Genomic DNA, 15,751 nt, shown 5'->3' with positions numbered 1-15,751 from the left:
GAGGAGGTCTCACTATGATATCCAGACTAGTCTTGAACTCCTGGGCTCAAGTGATCCTCCCACCTCATCTTCCCATAGCACTGGGATTATAGGCATGAGCCACTGCACCAGACCCAAAGTTTTCACTGGGATTTCATTACATAGCCATGACTGATTAAATCATTGGCCACATGACTGAACTCAATCTTCAGTCATGATCCCCAATCCAGACTTTGGGTGGACCAAAAGTTCCTCTTAGCACATGGTTGGTCTTTAGTGGTCAGCCCCCATCCCGAAGTCCTCTCGGGATGTGCCAGGAGTCACACCATTAACACAATCAAGACACTCCTATCATTCAGGAAATTCCAAGGGTTTTCTGTGCCAGGAGCCAGGGACAAAGACATACTCTTTATTATGCCATAGAGGTGTTGTCATTGTCCTTTCGCCAAGCGTAGGCTGAAGCTGAGGGACAGAGAGGAAGTAACTGGCTCCAAGTCCTGCAGCTGGCCTCTGACAGACAAGGGCAGCTCTCAGACCTGACAGCCTCAAACTCTCTGGGCTTAACCCCTAAACTGAGCCACTGCCACCATGTGAAGGGTGGGTGGAGGAAGAGCACTGAGCAAGCTTTCCCTGGGACCAGTGCAGACCAAGTGAGGAGAGGGGGAATTCCATTTCAGAAACGGAGGAACTGTATAATGCCATGAGAATTGCTTCTGGCTCGCAGGGAGTGAAAACCAGAGCTTGGGCTTCTGGGAAAGGACACAGAGCCTCTCTCCGTGGAGAACTCATGACGTGCACAAGCCATCATCTGTCCTGAGAAGTTAAGTCCAGGACTGGGGAAGCAATGCCCAGTCCCAGCCCTTCCCTGCCTGCCCGACACCAGTGCTGGCTTGGGCAAGCTCCTAAGCCATATGAAGGCTCAGACCGGGAAAAGAATCAATTATCAGCCAACAAGGAAACCACACTACCACCCTTCTCTCCATCGAACCACTTAATCAAGGCTAGAAAGTTTGATTTTCTTCTTTATTGTCTACTGATTTTTTTTTTTTTAAGCAGAGTTTTACAGCAGGCTGGCTCAAAACATGACACTTTGGGAAAGATTTGCTTTTCAACGCTGTGGGTTCTCACTGATAGTTATGTGTCTGGGGCCAGGGATCCCTCTCCAGGGTTCTTTTCACCCTATAATTCTGGAAAGAGAGAGCGAAATCAGCTTGGGGTTGGTAGACCCTCAGATCCTGGAATCACACCCCTCGATGCTATATTTTGCCTGCATCGTGTGTGCCTGGATCCATTCCTCTAGGGAGGTTGAGAGTCCTTTTGTCCAATAGAGAGAGAATGTGAGCCACTGAGGTCATTTTAACTGAGGACATTTTTCTAACAGATACAGTAAAAAGAAACAAGCAAAGAAATTTAATAATATATTTTATTTAGCCCAATATATTCAACATATTATCATTTCAACATGTAATTAATGTAAAAATCGTGAATGAGATTTTTTTTCAATCTTTTACTCATTCTGAATCTTCAAAATCCAGTTTGGATTTGACACGTACAGCACATCTCAGATGGAACAAGTTGTATGTCAAGCACTTATTAAGAGCCACCTGCAGCTCGTGACCTCCACCTTAGACAGCTCACGACTATAGCCTTTGCCGTCCTCCTGAAAGGGACCTGTGGCAACCCATAAAAGCTTAGAATTTCTGCTCAAGTGTCTGTCATACTGTAGAGATTCCAATTTCCATCTGCAAATAACAGAGAGCCACTTCAGCTCTGCGTACGGGCCACGTCTTTTATTCTCTGTATTGTGATGCTTTGACATCAGGGGCTTTGCTGACACTGGAGAGAGTCCCTCCCAGGATTAGATAGTTCCTAGAGACAGCAAACAATTGGCCTGGGAGTGTGTTTTTCAAATACAAATCACCCACTCCAGAACCCACATCTCCCAACCACACCCTGGGCCCCTATCCACCTGCCCGCATCACCCCAGGGCCAGGTACCAGACAACTGCAGACAGCTCCTACATCCCAGAGCCTGCTGAAATTATTCAAACTAGCTAGTCCTAAACCTGTGTGCCCTGCCTTGCCTGTTTCTTCCCGTGGGAACTGCTTGACTGTGTTCTGCCCCTTGCTGCCTCTGGGGCTCCCCGGGTGTGGCCCACATGCCATGGCGTGATGCTCCCCTTCTCTTGGGAACTGTGAGTAACAAACTAACCTTTTTTTTTTTTTTTTTTTTGAGATGGGGTCTCACTCTGTTGCCCAGGCTGGAGTGCAGTGGTGTGATCTCAGCTCACTGCAGCCTCCACCTTCCAGGTTCCAGTGATTCTCCTGTCTCGGCCTTCTGAGTAGCTTGGATTACAGGCTCCCGCCACCACGCCCAGCTATTTTTAATATTTTTGGTAGCGATAGGGTGGTTCCGTCATGCTGGCCAGGCTGGTCTAAAACTCCTGACCTCATGTGATCTGCCCACCTCGGCCTCCCAAAGTGCTGGGATTACAGGAGTGAGCCACCGCTCATGGCCACAAACTACCTTTTAAATGGCAATTGTCTCCTGATCTGTTGGCCTCACCACGCCTCAGATTTTCTATTAATACACTGTATTTTTGAACATTCTGTCTTCAGCTTTGGGCTGGGTGGTGGCCAGGGAAACAGGCAGGTCACTCTGGTGTGTGTCGTAAGCTTAACCAACGGCAGACTTGGCCGTCAGCAGAGCCCCTCCCGGAGCCACCTGCACAGAGCTTCCTCAGAGCCAGATCAGGGGAAGCCAGAGAGCAAATTTTCCCTGGATCCAAGTCAGCCTCGATCCCCAGGGTCTGAGAAAGCCCAGTGATGGTGCTGGCCTCTGAAAAGAACAGCCTGTGATCAGGAAGAAGAGCCCACCTGGGTCAGAGGCCACTGACAGCCCGGGTCAAACGGATGCTCAGGGAGAGATGCTGCGACAACTGACTTCCCACAGCCTTCCCAGACGTTGTCTGACCTCGTGGAAAAAATCAATGCACCCCTTGTTTCTGTCTCCTGAAATATTTCATTGGTGATGATTCTTCCCCAGGTGACAACATAGTTTATGACAAAGCACGTGGCAGCCTGCTGGGCCCCTGGTGGCTTCAGACGCAGCCTGACATCCTCTCCTGTCGTTATTGATGAGCCTCACCTGCGCGAGGCTGGGAGGCGGATGCTTCAGGAGCAGGCGAGCTCCCTGCCCCGTTAGGAAGCCGGGGCGGGAGTCCAGACACCATAAATACCGTTCTGGAGAGGAGCTGCTTCTGCAGCCACAGCGGGAAGCCTGGGATCCTAAAATGTCAAAGCTCATGCCGGGGTGACTGGCCCACCCCTCGCTTTACAGATGAGCAAACGGAGGCCTGGAGAGAGAGGGTCCCCTACAGGGTCTGGAGAGAGAGGGTTCGCTGTTAGTTAAGGAGAGGGAAAGAACTAAATTCAGGTCCTCTCATTTCCAGTTCAGCGCTCTTTCTGCCCTCCCATCGGCTTTGTAAAAATGATCCCTCCCTCCCTTCTTTTCCTCTGTCCCTCCCTCCTTTTCCTCCCACCACCTCCCCACTCCTCTCCCTTTCTCTCCTCCCCTCCATTCCCCTTCTCCTCTTCCCATCCTTCTCCTCCCCTTCTCTTCTCCCCCAATCCGACCTCCTCCCTCCCTCCCTCCCTTGACCTCCCCTCCCTCCCTTTTTCACAAATATTAGAGAGCCTTCCCTGTGCCAGGCACTCCCTAGTGTTTATTTTTACTCAGCTCCAGTTTGCAGACACCCATCAGGGGCCATTTAAGGGGAGAGCAGAGGGCGGAGAGGGAGGGAGGCTGCTCGCCCAGGGCAGGCTGGGCCTGTTAGGCTGGAGTGCCCTCTGTGTGAAGAGGTTCCTTGTCTTCCACACAGCCCCTGCCTATTGAGCAGGGCCTCCGGGTCCAGCCAGGGACTGGGCCAGAGACGGGCAGGGCGTCCCGACCACCTGCAGGACCGGAGGGGCGAGGGTCAGAGGGCTTTTCTACATCGTCCCTGAGGGGGAAGCAAGAACAGACAGGCTTGCCCTGCACTGCAGGAGGGAGGCCGGGCTGTTAGGTACTGGCATGGCCTTGCTGGGTAGATCCTCCTCCTCAGGGCAGGCTCCTCACTTCCGCAGAGGCTTAGGGGCAGGGGAGGGACCGCGAGACTCCTCCTTCTACCTATGGACTCCTTGCCCTGGCTGTGAGATAAAGAGAGACTCGGAATCCCTGGTCTCCTCTTCTTTATCTTCTAACCAGCAGGCATGGAGAGGTCCCTTTTCGACCCTTGGGCTTCTGTGGACCAGTCTGTACCTCTGCGGCCTGTAGGAGCTGAGGCAGGCCCCTTGCAGCCTGGCCCCTGCCTAGCTGGGAGCTACAGGGTGGCCAGTCCCAGGATTGCCTTGGGGGGTGGTTAAACATGCAGAGTCCCCAGTTCTGTTCCGGATCGTGGGGTTGCAATAGCTGGGTTTGGGCCTGGAAATCTGCATGTCTGCCAACCCCCTCAGGTGGGCCTGGTCTGTGCTGACGACCAGATGCCTCTGTGGCAGGACCTAGGATGGAGGGGCAGCGGGAAGTTTAGCAGGGCAGGCAGGAGCACCCTGGTTACTAGAGAGGAACACAGGCTTCTCCCAGGCTGGAGCTTCTCTCTGCAGGGAGCGCTGGTGCCCATCAGAGACAGGAAGGCAGAGTAGGGAGAGAGGCACGGAGCTGCCCAGGGGCCTCCTTCTCCCACTCCTGCTCAGCCCCGCCCCCTGGGCTGACTGCCAGGTTTCCCAGGATGGAGACATCTTTTAGCCCCCAGCTGAATCCTGGGAGGAGCCAGAACCCAGCCAACAATTACTCAACTCCCAGCTTCACTCACAGGCAAAGCCCAGGGACTGTCACCCAGCCAGCCAGTGACCTGCTGGGGACCCGAAGCTCTTGGTGGGCTGGGAAGCTCCCGGAGCCCAGCGAGGGGGTGAAGCCAGGCCTTGCGGGTCTGTTCCTGTGCTCTCAGCCCTGCTGGCACATGCCAGGACCCTCTCCTGATCTTGGCAAAGGGAAACAAAGTTGCTGCTGCAGAGTTAATTAAGGAGGGAGGAAGGCAGGCGGGGGAGTTGGCAAGCAGAGAGGTCCTGTGTGCCAAGTGTCCAACGCAGTGCCACGTGCCAGGGCCTGGGGAGCTGGTGGGAGATGGGGAAATGGTACTCTGCCTAGAACAAAGCCAGCTGTTTGGAGGTCAATTCACTCCTCCCCAACCTGTACTTGCCAGTTCAACAGATGGGGGTGTCTGTCCTCTCCCCACAGCATTCATCAGGCCCCACCAGTAGGAGCTCACCGAGGATGGGGACAGCCTCCAGGGCTGTGCCATCCAGTGCAGGAACCACTAGTCACACGCAGCTATTTAAACCTAAATGAGATGAAATGAAATAAAATGTAAAATCCAGTTCCTCATTTGCCATCTCAAGCACTCAGCAGCCACGAGTGGCTGGTGGTTGCCACCCTGGATCATGCGGGTAGGGTGCTGCCATCATTGCAGAATGTTCTGTTGATCAGGGCTGCTGTTGTCTTCAGCAACTGGCCCCGTGCTTCAAAAATGAAACAAAACAAAAAACAAAGACAAAACAACTTATTGCTGCAATGATCACCCTAACGTTCTACTTCCATTGTTTTGGCTGCAGCCTAAATCCACATGCATTATTCTTATTGAGCCCTAGGAAGAGAAACAAACACAAACCCTACATTGAGAGTGTCAGTCAGTCAAGGGATATTTATTGAGCCTCTGCCGTGCATGTGTCAGGCTCTGGTCAAAGCCCTAGGGTTGCTCCTCTGAGTAAGACCATCCCCCGTGTCATGGAGCATGGAGCTCAGATGTGCACATGGATGATGTCAAAATCACCTCAAGGTGGTGTATATGGTGTTGGGTGTGGAGGAGAACAGAGAAAGCTGGGGAAGCTCAGAGAAAAGCTATTTGACCAACCTGGAGTTCAAAGATAGACTGCTACAAAAATCTGAGTTCATCTACCTTTCATCTGAGTACTAGATTTAAAAAAGAATTGTTTCAAGAATCTCCTTTGCTGGGTGCTGTAGCCATTCTTCTGATATGGTTACTGAAAGAATCGTTATGAACATTGTTTGGGTTCATGTCATGGCTTGAGCTGCAGAAAGACCAACTTTGAATTTCCAATTTAACATTCCTCTCTCTCCAACTTAACCTGTATCGTGTATTTTCATGTAAAGTCTGCAGATAGAGTCTCACCTACTGACCACAGACCCTCTTCTCTCCCCAGTGAGTCATTTGGGAATCTGAAGACAAGGTTTCTCTTCCATGTCTTCCAGTGAAAAGATGGTGGGAAGGTGGAGGTGGTTATTTAGCTTGCTATATCTCTGCTGCCAAGGGATTCAGGACTGGATTTGATGTGGCTATCCCACCAGGGGATTTAAGACGAGATTTGATGTGGCTGTCCCACCAGTATGACACAATTTCCTAAACATTGTATCTTGACCTTACCCCCTCTCTTGTTGAATTTTGGTTACCAGAGATTGAATGATCTAGTGTTTCTCTACTGCCATCCCCGCAGAACAATCTCTGCCTTTTAACTGAGGTGTTTAGGTTATTCAAGTTTAATGTGACTATCACTATGGTTGGGTTTAAATCTTGCTATTTGTTTTATATTTGTCCCATCTGTTCTTTGTTTTCCTTTCCTTTCATTTCTGCCTTGTTTTGGCAGATTTGGTATTTTTTATGATTCCATGTAATCTTCTTTGTTGCCTTATTAACTATACTCCATTAAAAAAATCGTGGCTTTTAAGTTTATATTACATGCCTTTTAATCAAAGTCTACCGTCAAATAATGTTATGCTGCTTTGTGTATGATTTAAGAATCCCAAATGACTCACTAGGGAAAGAAGTGGGTCTGTGGTTAGTAGGTGAGACTCTATCTGCAGACTTTACATGAAAATCCATGATAGAGTATGTAGGGTTTAAGAACCCTAAATCAATGTCTTTTCATTTCTCCCTCTCCTAGCATTTGTGCTATTGCACATATCTTACTTCTATTAATACATACATACCAAATAAATTCAATATAGTCTTTTCACCAAATAGTTCTGAATCAACTGGATAACCATATTTTTTAAAAAGCCACAATTGCTAACTCACCTTATATACAAAGACTTCAAATGGATTTTTAAATCTAAATATAAGTGCTAAAGATATACAAATTTTAGAAAAAAACATAGGAAAAAAATCTTAGTAACCTCGGCTTAGGCAAAGATAGGACACATAAAGCACAAACTACAAAAGGAAAAAATTGATTGGTCATATTTTAACAAAATTAAAAATTTTGCCCCTCACTGTGAAAAGACAAACACAGACCAGAGGGAAACATTTGAAAAACATATCTCTGATAAATGATTTGTGCTCAGAATGTACAAAGAAACTCATAACTCAATGATAAGGTGATAAACACACTAAATACATAGGAAAAATATAACAATGACAGCAGACTTCTCATGTTTCCTCAGCTTGAGCTTCATTGATTTTCTTGGATCTGTGGTATATTGATTTCATCAAATATTAAATATTTTTTGTCATTAACTTTCACAATTTCTTCTGTCCCTTTCTCTCTCTCTGCTCCTTTTGGGATGCTAATTATACATACATTACATTGTTTGATGTTGTCCTGCAGCTCACTAATGTTTTATTTATTTTTTCAGTTATTTTTCTCTCTAAAGTTCCTTTTGAATTGTTCCTATTTCTATGTCTTCATTTTAACTATTCTTTCTTCTTCTGTGTCTAATCTGTTGTTGATCCCATCCACAGTATTTTTCATCTGAATTTTCTTTTTACTTTAAAAGTTTTATTTAGATTTAAAAAATATACATCTTCTATTTCTCTCATCATGTTTATGTTTACCTCTACTTTCTTTTTTTTTTTTTTTTTTTTTCCGAGATGGAGTCTCACACTGTTGCCTAGGCTGGAGTGCACCCTCTACTTTCTTGAACATATACATTATTTTTATAATAGCTCCCTTGTCTACTAAACTTATACATATATTTACTTTCTTGAACATATGAATTATTTTTATAATAGCTCCCTTGTCTACTAAACTTATGGTCTGTGTCATTTGCTGGTTCTGTTTCTATGAACTGCTTTTCTTCTGGCTATAGAGCCTAGTTCCTGCTTCTTTGCATGTCTGCTAATTTTTGATTGGATGCCAGACATTGTTAATTCCTGTGATTATTCCTTTAAATATATTCATACTCTTTTTCTAGTTCATAGTTAATTGGACACAATCTGATTTTTTCTTCAAGGATTACTTTTAAGCTTTGTTTCACAGATTTAGAACAACCTTTAGTCTAGGGCTAATGTAGTCCCTCTTCTGAAGCAATGCCTTTCTGAGGACTCTGCTTGATATTTCTTGGGTTAGGAGGTCTTTCTATTGGCTGTTGGGCGTGTAAGATATTCTCCAGCCTTTGTGAGCTCCTGGGGTTCTTCTATCCGCTACTTTCCTTTTCCCCAGCTTTAGTGACTTTCTCACATGCATGCACTGATCAATATTTAGCCAAAGGCCTTAAGTGGGCCATCTGCAGATCTCTAGAGTCCTCTGTTTCTGTGTGCAGATCTCTCCTCTCCAGGGATCTGCCCTACAAATGTTAGCTGCCTTGGCCTTCCCACACCCTAAACACTATCTCCTTAATTCAGTGAAGCCACTGAACACTGTGTGGTTTCCACTTACCTGTATGGTGGCCTGGAAACTCTCTCCAGGTTGTCAGCTGGGGCACTCGTGGGTCTTGTTTTTCTTCTTCTGTCAGAGATTATACTTCGGTGACACCTGCGGTCCGATGTCTGAAAACTGTTGTATATAGTTGGTCTATTTTTAGTGGTTTAGGGTGGAATAATAAATGCTTACTCCATCATGGCCAAAGTCTCTGTGTTTACAGTTCAATGGAGAGAGATACCAAGTACATACATATTGAAATACAAAGTGCCATCATATCTTTAGAGCAACAAGGCAAGCTGTTAGAACTGCTCACAGGAAAAGAAATTTATTTCTACCTGTTGGTTAAGGCTTTTATCACTAAGAAGGCAGCATCTCTACCACACCAACCATATCCCCCTAACTCTACATCTCCAGCCCAGACTCTCTGTCTCCTGAATTCTGGGTCCCTACATATAAGAAAACATTTGATTCATCTCCACCTGGGTATGTCACCAGCACCCCAACTCCACATACCCAAAATTGAATGCACTCATGTTCTTTCCAAATCCTATGTCTTCAGATCCTTCTCTGACGTGAGCTAGTGGTTCTTTAAAACTTAATAAGTTGTCACCTTCAGCAGAAAACATTCCCTAACTTCTCCAGCCTTTCTCCACTTTTACCACTGCAGCCCCAGCCTACACTGGATCAGCCACCATCATCCATGTTGTATCCTGTGCCTGTGTTTTTGGCTCCCATCACTTGGGATTTTGTGAGCCCCTGGAGGGACATCGTGTTCTTTCTATGTGTGTTTTGGGTTATTTGGGTGCTTAGCACATAGCAGGGGTTCAATCAACCATCCTTAAATAAATGATTCCCTTACAATAGTGATTGACAGATAGTGGTTGGATGACTATATGACCCTGTTGCATGGGAAAAAAAAAAAATGGACCTGAGAACATTCTTAGGATTAATCCCTTAAACAAGGGGTCAGCAAACTTTGTCTTAAAGGGACAGATAGTAAATCTTTTAGGTTTTGTGAGCCGCATTGCTGTTGCACCTTGCAAGCAGCAGTGCACTGTACACAAACAAATGGGCATGGCTGTGCTCCAATGATACAGTTTATAAAACAGGCAAAGGGCTGGGTCTGGCCTTCCCCTCCCCTAACCTAAGCCCAGCTGGTCTTCACCCAGCACGCTGTGCACCATCCTTGCTGGGTACACCCACTTTGCCTGCACCCTAAAACTTGACCGGGCCTTCTCCTACCCCATGAATTTAAACATTTTAACAACCAGCCTGACTGTGAGAAGCCTAGAGAATCCTTCCTACAGGGGACAGTGGTGAGCAGAAAGATTATCATCAGGTGGGGCCTGTCCTTTTGTGACATCAGTTGCTAATGGAAGCTCTGTGTGTGTGTGTGTGTGTGTGTGTGTGTGTGTGTGTGTGTGTCCAGACACGCTCAGGAAAATTGCCTAAGCTCTCTGGGCTTCAGATGTTTCATCTGTTGAGGGAACGATCGGGGTTTATTCCTGCTCCCCAGGCAATGCGTTTGGTTTCTGTCTTCTGTTTTTTATGGTACATTCTCCCCACCACACTCTCACCATGCTCTCAGGTTGTCGCTGCCAAGGATTGCAGAGCCCGAGGCGGGGGCAGGAGCCCCATCCAGGGTCGATCTTCTGAACTCATAGAGCCGTGGGAATAGACAAGAGACGCTGTCTGGGAAAATGCTTTGAAAATAAATAAAATGGGGAAAGTCTAGTCCAGATAAAATGTAAAATATTTAAACTAGAGAACAGGTTTCCAGCTCACTGTGGAAGACACTCGGGGCTGGGGGAGGCCTGGGTCCCTCCCTCTGCCCTTCACATAAGTTTGGTCATCTTTAAATGGGAACCATCCCAGTGCTGACCCTGCAGCCTCACCAGGGCTCAAGGTCCAGGGCTATGAATGAGTGTTGTAAACAGCTCAGGGCGGGACACATGGAAGCAATTAGAGACTTATTTCCCAGGACATTGGACCTAGAAGCCAGGCCCCAAGACATGAAGCAATGCTTCTTTGTGTGTGTGTGTGTGTGTGTGTGTGAAAGGGATTCTGGGAAGCGTGGAAGGAAGTGGTGAGACACGAAATGAAGCTGGACAATGGAGAAGACGCTGGCTGGAGATTTTTACCATGAGATGGAGATAGTTCCAGAGGCTCCTGGCTGCCATCCATGCTCCTGTCCCTCTCTGGCCCCTCAGCTTCCCTTGAGCCTTTCCATTGTTCTTGCAGTTTGCAGCCTCCCGGCCCTCCCCCAACCAAAGTGGAGGCAGACCCTTGGGTGAGGGAGACTGAGGGGCTTGAGTGATGATGGGCAGAGAAGGGGTGACCACCCTGTGCCAGGCCTGCGGCAGAATCACCGTTTCCATTTTTCAAAGTCAAATGCCTCATCAGGCTCCCCCTCCCACCCTGAGAGTCTCTCTATTATCCATAGGCCATTTGGTAGTTGTTGCTATGGAGACCACAAGCAAAATGGCATGCAAATCAACGCAGGCAATATCAACGGAAAGGGCAGGGAGAAAGGCCGGGGGAGTGGGATGGGGTGGGGCGGTGGGACTGTACTTCCCCCAGACTCCTTAGAGCCCAATTCCCCCATGGCCAAGGAGATTCCAGTCTAGGATCTAGAGGAAGGAGGAGGACACTGAGATGCAGAGACCCTGCTCCTGGGTGGGAATCAGCCAGGGAAAATGCAAAGAGGGGCTTGAGGCCCCTCCAGCCCAGCCTCAAGAACTAGCAGTCAATTGGGGATTGTGGGGTGTAGGGCATGGAAGATGGGCCTGGCTTTGAGGAAGGTCCCTGTGCAGGGCCAAGCCCCTCTTGGCTTTCAGCCCCCTTGGGATGAGCCATAGAAGTTTGTGCCTCCAAACCCCCAGACCTGCCCCACTCAGCTTGCAGGTTTCTCTTTGTCCCCACCAGGGCCTGAGCTCCACTTTTGATTGCAGCGTTTGTGCTGACTTTGAGGTGCAGAGTGAAGCTGGGCCCGTGCCCGCTCCCCACCTGCACACACACCTCTGTGCACGGAGGGGGAGCTGAGCAGCGCCGGAATTGCTGAGCCAGGCTGCAGGAAGTTGTTAGTATCGGGGGTGAGGTGTCCCCACAAGGACAATGGGAGGGGTGAGAAATCGTCTCTGCTCTGGGCTCTTGGGGCATCTGCCGCCTCCCTGCGTGTCTGACTATGCAAAGAGGCAATGGAACAGCTCAATTTTTAAGAGTAAAAACCACAGCTCCCCAAAATATAAATATGTGAAACTGAGCCTTCTTGACTAAAATAAGGACTGGCAATGGGATGGAGATCTTTGGAAAGGATCTTGTCCTTTTCCCTAGAAGTTTCCCAATCCAGACGGATCAAAGAAAGCCACACAAACATGCTCCAACTGACTTCATGGGAGCAGTGTCTGGAGACATTCAGCTAAGCTGATTCCCTTGGAGAAGTCTTGTGAGGCAGAGATTAGCACTTACTGTGGGGACCACTGTCTAACCATCTAAATAGGACACATGGTCTGCAGAAGCAGCTGGAATGCTGCTCTGGGAAGGGCCTGCCCCATCCATTCTGCTTGGGGCTTGGCATTCTCCACGAGCACCCCCTCCCCACCCAGAGCTCTGCATTCCACTGGGGTCTTCATGCATGCATCTCTTTGCCTGCTCAAGCCTTTCACTGATGCTTACTAAGTGGTCATGGAGCTGGATGGTCACGAAGGCACCTCATGCCTGCAAGGAGACCCTGCTTTCTTCTTGGGGTATCTCCCCTCTGATTGGCATGGTGCTTAGAGGAGCGTGATGCTGGGTGCCCTTCCCATCACAGAAGACAAAGAGACCAGCACTTCGTTCCTTGCCCTAGGACCTCCAGAGGGGCAGACGTGTCCTGAGCTTAGCCAATCTGATGATCTCCTGGGACACTGACCCCTGAGGAAGTGACTCAAGACGGGACAGGAATTGGGCAAAGTCATTCATGGAGTTGCCGAGCAAGCCAGTGAGCGTGAGGCCATGGCTGCAGGACTGCTCCCCACACTTCCTCATCTTGGGAGGACCGCTCCCCTCTCCATAGCCTTCCTTCAAACCTCTGTCTCCTACTTCAGTCGGAGGAGCTTTCTGTATCTGCATCAAGAGCCTCACAGACCCCCAGCGCCTCACGTTCCATTTCTGCACCTTAGCACGAGCATTTCTGAGATGCGAAGCCAAGTCAGGGACACGTGGCCCCTGCAACTCCATCTGCGGTTCTAAGGGCAACATGTGGCTCTCGACACCTGGTGTTGCCTTTGGAGGTACAGAGGACATTCTAGAAACACAAGGGTAAGTCAGGAGAGGCGGCAGGCCACAGGGTCATGGCGGTTCAGATTCTGAAGGGGTCCAGGTGCCCTCAGTCCCACCTGCTGGTTTTATGGGAACTGAGGCCTGCTGAGGACACGCTGGCCACTGCTGTGTGGGAGCCTCCGCAGAGCCCCGGAGAGCTGTTTGTCTGATGCTGGAAGGCTCTGCAGGGGCAAGTCTCCCTCCTCACAGTCTCCTCAGCAGCAAGAGGCTACCCAGAGACCCCCTGGTGACACCACATACCACTGAGGAGTTCACCTTGTCCTGGGAGCCCCCCAAGCCCGCCACCACATGCCCTGCAGAGCTTGCAAAGTTCCCTTTCTGTCCCCACCCCAGGCTCAGCTCCCATTTTGACCACAGCATTTGTGCTCACTTTCAGGGGCAGAGAGACGCTGGACAGGTGCCCACACCTGGCTGGCACACACAACTGTGTGCACCCAGGGAAACTGAGGAGCCCCTGAATTGCTGAGCCAGGCTGCAGTAGGTCATTAGGATCGGGGTGAGATGTCCCCACGGGGACAGGGGAGGGGGTGAGAATCAGGGATTTCCTCTTTCTCAGCTAGGAAAGGCCCCAGGGCAGCCTCTGCCCCACATGGCTCTCAGGCTCTCAGTACCAGCGATGGGCAGGGTCCCTTCCTTCTTTTCATTGCAGTTTCCGCAGGGCTCCCATGCCACCAGCTGCCTCTTCTAGAAACTCTCCATCAAACCTTCTCCCCTCCAGATCTTGGTAATGCCCTTGCTGCCTCTCTCACACCCTCCTGTCCTCTTCCTACAAACATGCTCCTGTCTCCATCCCACCTTGAAGAAACCCTTGGCCAACACTGCACCCCACCCATGGTCCCAGGATAACCCCCTTTCTTCCCCAGGCTAATAAAACAGAGGAAGCAAGCACAACAGGCACTCCAGACCAAAGCAAATGGCAGAATGGAGTCACAAGCTGGCAGCCAGGATTTTAGCCAGCTGGCTTCAGGCAGCAGATGCAAAGGAGAGGTCATGAGCAGGCCAGGCCCTGGCTAGGCAGGCGAGAGGTGACGGCGACCTTGACTAGGACGAGGGCCCCAAGAAGCCCTTGGGAACCCAGGGTGGTTAGGCCAGGCCAGCTGGTGAGAGCCCAAACTCTGGAAGGAAAGAAAAGGCTGTAGGGTGGACGGGACCATTCCTCTTGCATCGTAGCTGCCTTGTAACCCCATCCTCCTGACTCAGGCTGGGCTCTGCATCAGGCACCCCAGAGTCCAGGCACCCCAGTTGGTCAGGCCTGTGTGGCATGGTGTCTTAGCTGGGCAGGCTCCCTTCCCTCTGGAACGCTCTGACCTTTTCTCAGTCATGGCCATTTATTGCAACAATGGTCAATAACGGAGGCGGGAGAGGGCAGAGTGACTGTGAAAACATTTGGCTCACGAGGAACAGGAATCCTAACTGGGGGGGACAAGGAGGCAGGTGGTGTCATGGTGACAGCACAGGGCTGGGATCACACTGCAGGGCTCAGATCCCAGAAAAGCACAGGGCTGGGATCACACTGCGGGGGCTCAGATCCCAGATCTGCAACAATGTGGCTGTGATGACTCTGGCCGGGCATGGTGGCTCAAGCCCCCCGGTCTCCAATTCGCCAAACTGGCCGCTCACACACAGGGGATGCGCCAGCTTCCCAGGCATCCTGGGCACCTCTTCCAGGTGGCATCGGGGCTCCCCAGCACTGAAGGGTGTTCAGCAGCCTGCAAACCAACTGACTCACAGCACCCAGATAGTGACGCCAAGACCAGCCACTCCAGAGCCAACATCGGAGCTGGAGAGCTGAGCCAGCGGCATGCCAGTCACTGAGGAAGGCGCCTTGTTGATAAATACAGGGCATGAATTCTTGGGGGGCTGCTGCATACCTTTCCAAAGGGAGAAAGAAGCCCCTTGTTCAGTCACTGCACAGCTCTCTGGAGACAGGAGCACAAAGCTGCCTTCTGCCCAGGGCACTGCTTCCTTGGCAAGTGACCAGCGGCTGGGACCACACGTGCCAAAGGCAGCAGCTGCCATGTTTGACAAATTGGAACAGAGCTATGTCCAAATTAAATCCCCCCAACCAGCCTCTGCCATACTCCCTTTGCAGACGGGGGTGGTCGGTCTTTACGCTTGCAAAATTCGAACAGCACCTAGAGCCCCAGGAAATGGGGCTGCTGGCCAACAGAGGCGGGACCCAGGGTGACAGGCCACGAGCTCCTCAGAGAGCCAATAGCGTTTCCTGAATTCTATGGGAATTTGCCCAGGGGACATGGAAGCTAGGATTCCGGAACACCTGCTGGGGACCTAGTCCTGGGCTGGGGGCTGCATTTATCATTTATCCTCACAACTACTGCTGCCGTTTTGCCCAACAGAGAAGGAAACAAAACTAACCCCATGGCCACGTGGCCAAAGGCACAGAGCTGTTGAGTGGCAGCGTGGCATTTGAATTCAGGCCTGGTGATGCCAAAGTCCCCATGTCATTTTTTTTTTGATGCCCACAAAAATTTACTGATAGCCTACTACTGATCTAGGCCTTACCAATAACATAAATAGTTGATGAACACATATTTTGTATATGTGTTATATACTGTATTCTTATAATAAATGAGCCAAAGAAAAGGAAATATTATTAAGAAAATGATAAGAAAGAGAACGTATATTTAGTATTCATTTAGCAGAAGTGGATCACCATAAAGGTCTTTATCCCTGTTATCTTCACGATGAGGAGGCTGAGGAGGAGGAGAAGGAGGGGGAGGTCTAGCTGTCTTAGAGGT

The 15,751-nt window shown here is 49.7% G+C and overlaps 1 long non-coding RNA gene across 1 annotated transcript; it reads left to right on the top strand.

Moving 5' to 3' along the window:
- The first annotated feature begins 9,838 nt into the window (after positions 1–9,838).
- On the top strand, positions 9,839–15,541 carry LOC135967893 (uncharacterized). The gene is made up of 3 exons (XR_010582193.1): positions 9,839–9,988; positions 13,369–14,437; positions 14,483–15,541. It is a non-coding gene; the product is annotated as an uncharacterized lncRNA (long non-coding RNA).
- Positions 15,542–15,751: the final 210 nt, after the last annotated feature.

The sequence above is a fragment of the Macaca fascicularis genome, chromosome 16 (genome assembly GCF_037993035.2).
Source record: "Macaca fascicularis isolate 582-1 chromosome 16, T2T-MFA8v1.1".
NCBI classification, from domain to species: Eukaryota; Metazoa; Chordata; class Mammalia; order Primates; family Cercopithecidae; genus Macaca; species Macaca fascicularis.
This window is presented reverse-complemented; position numbering and strand designations above follow the sequence as displayed.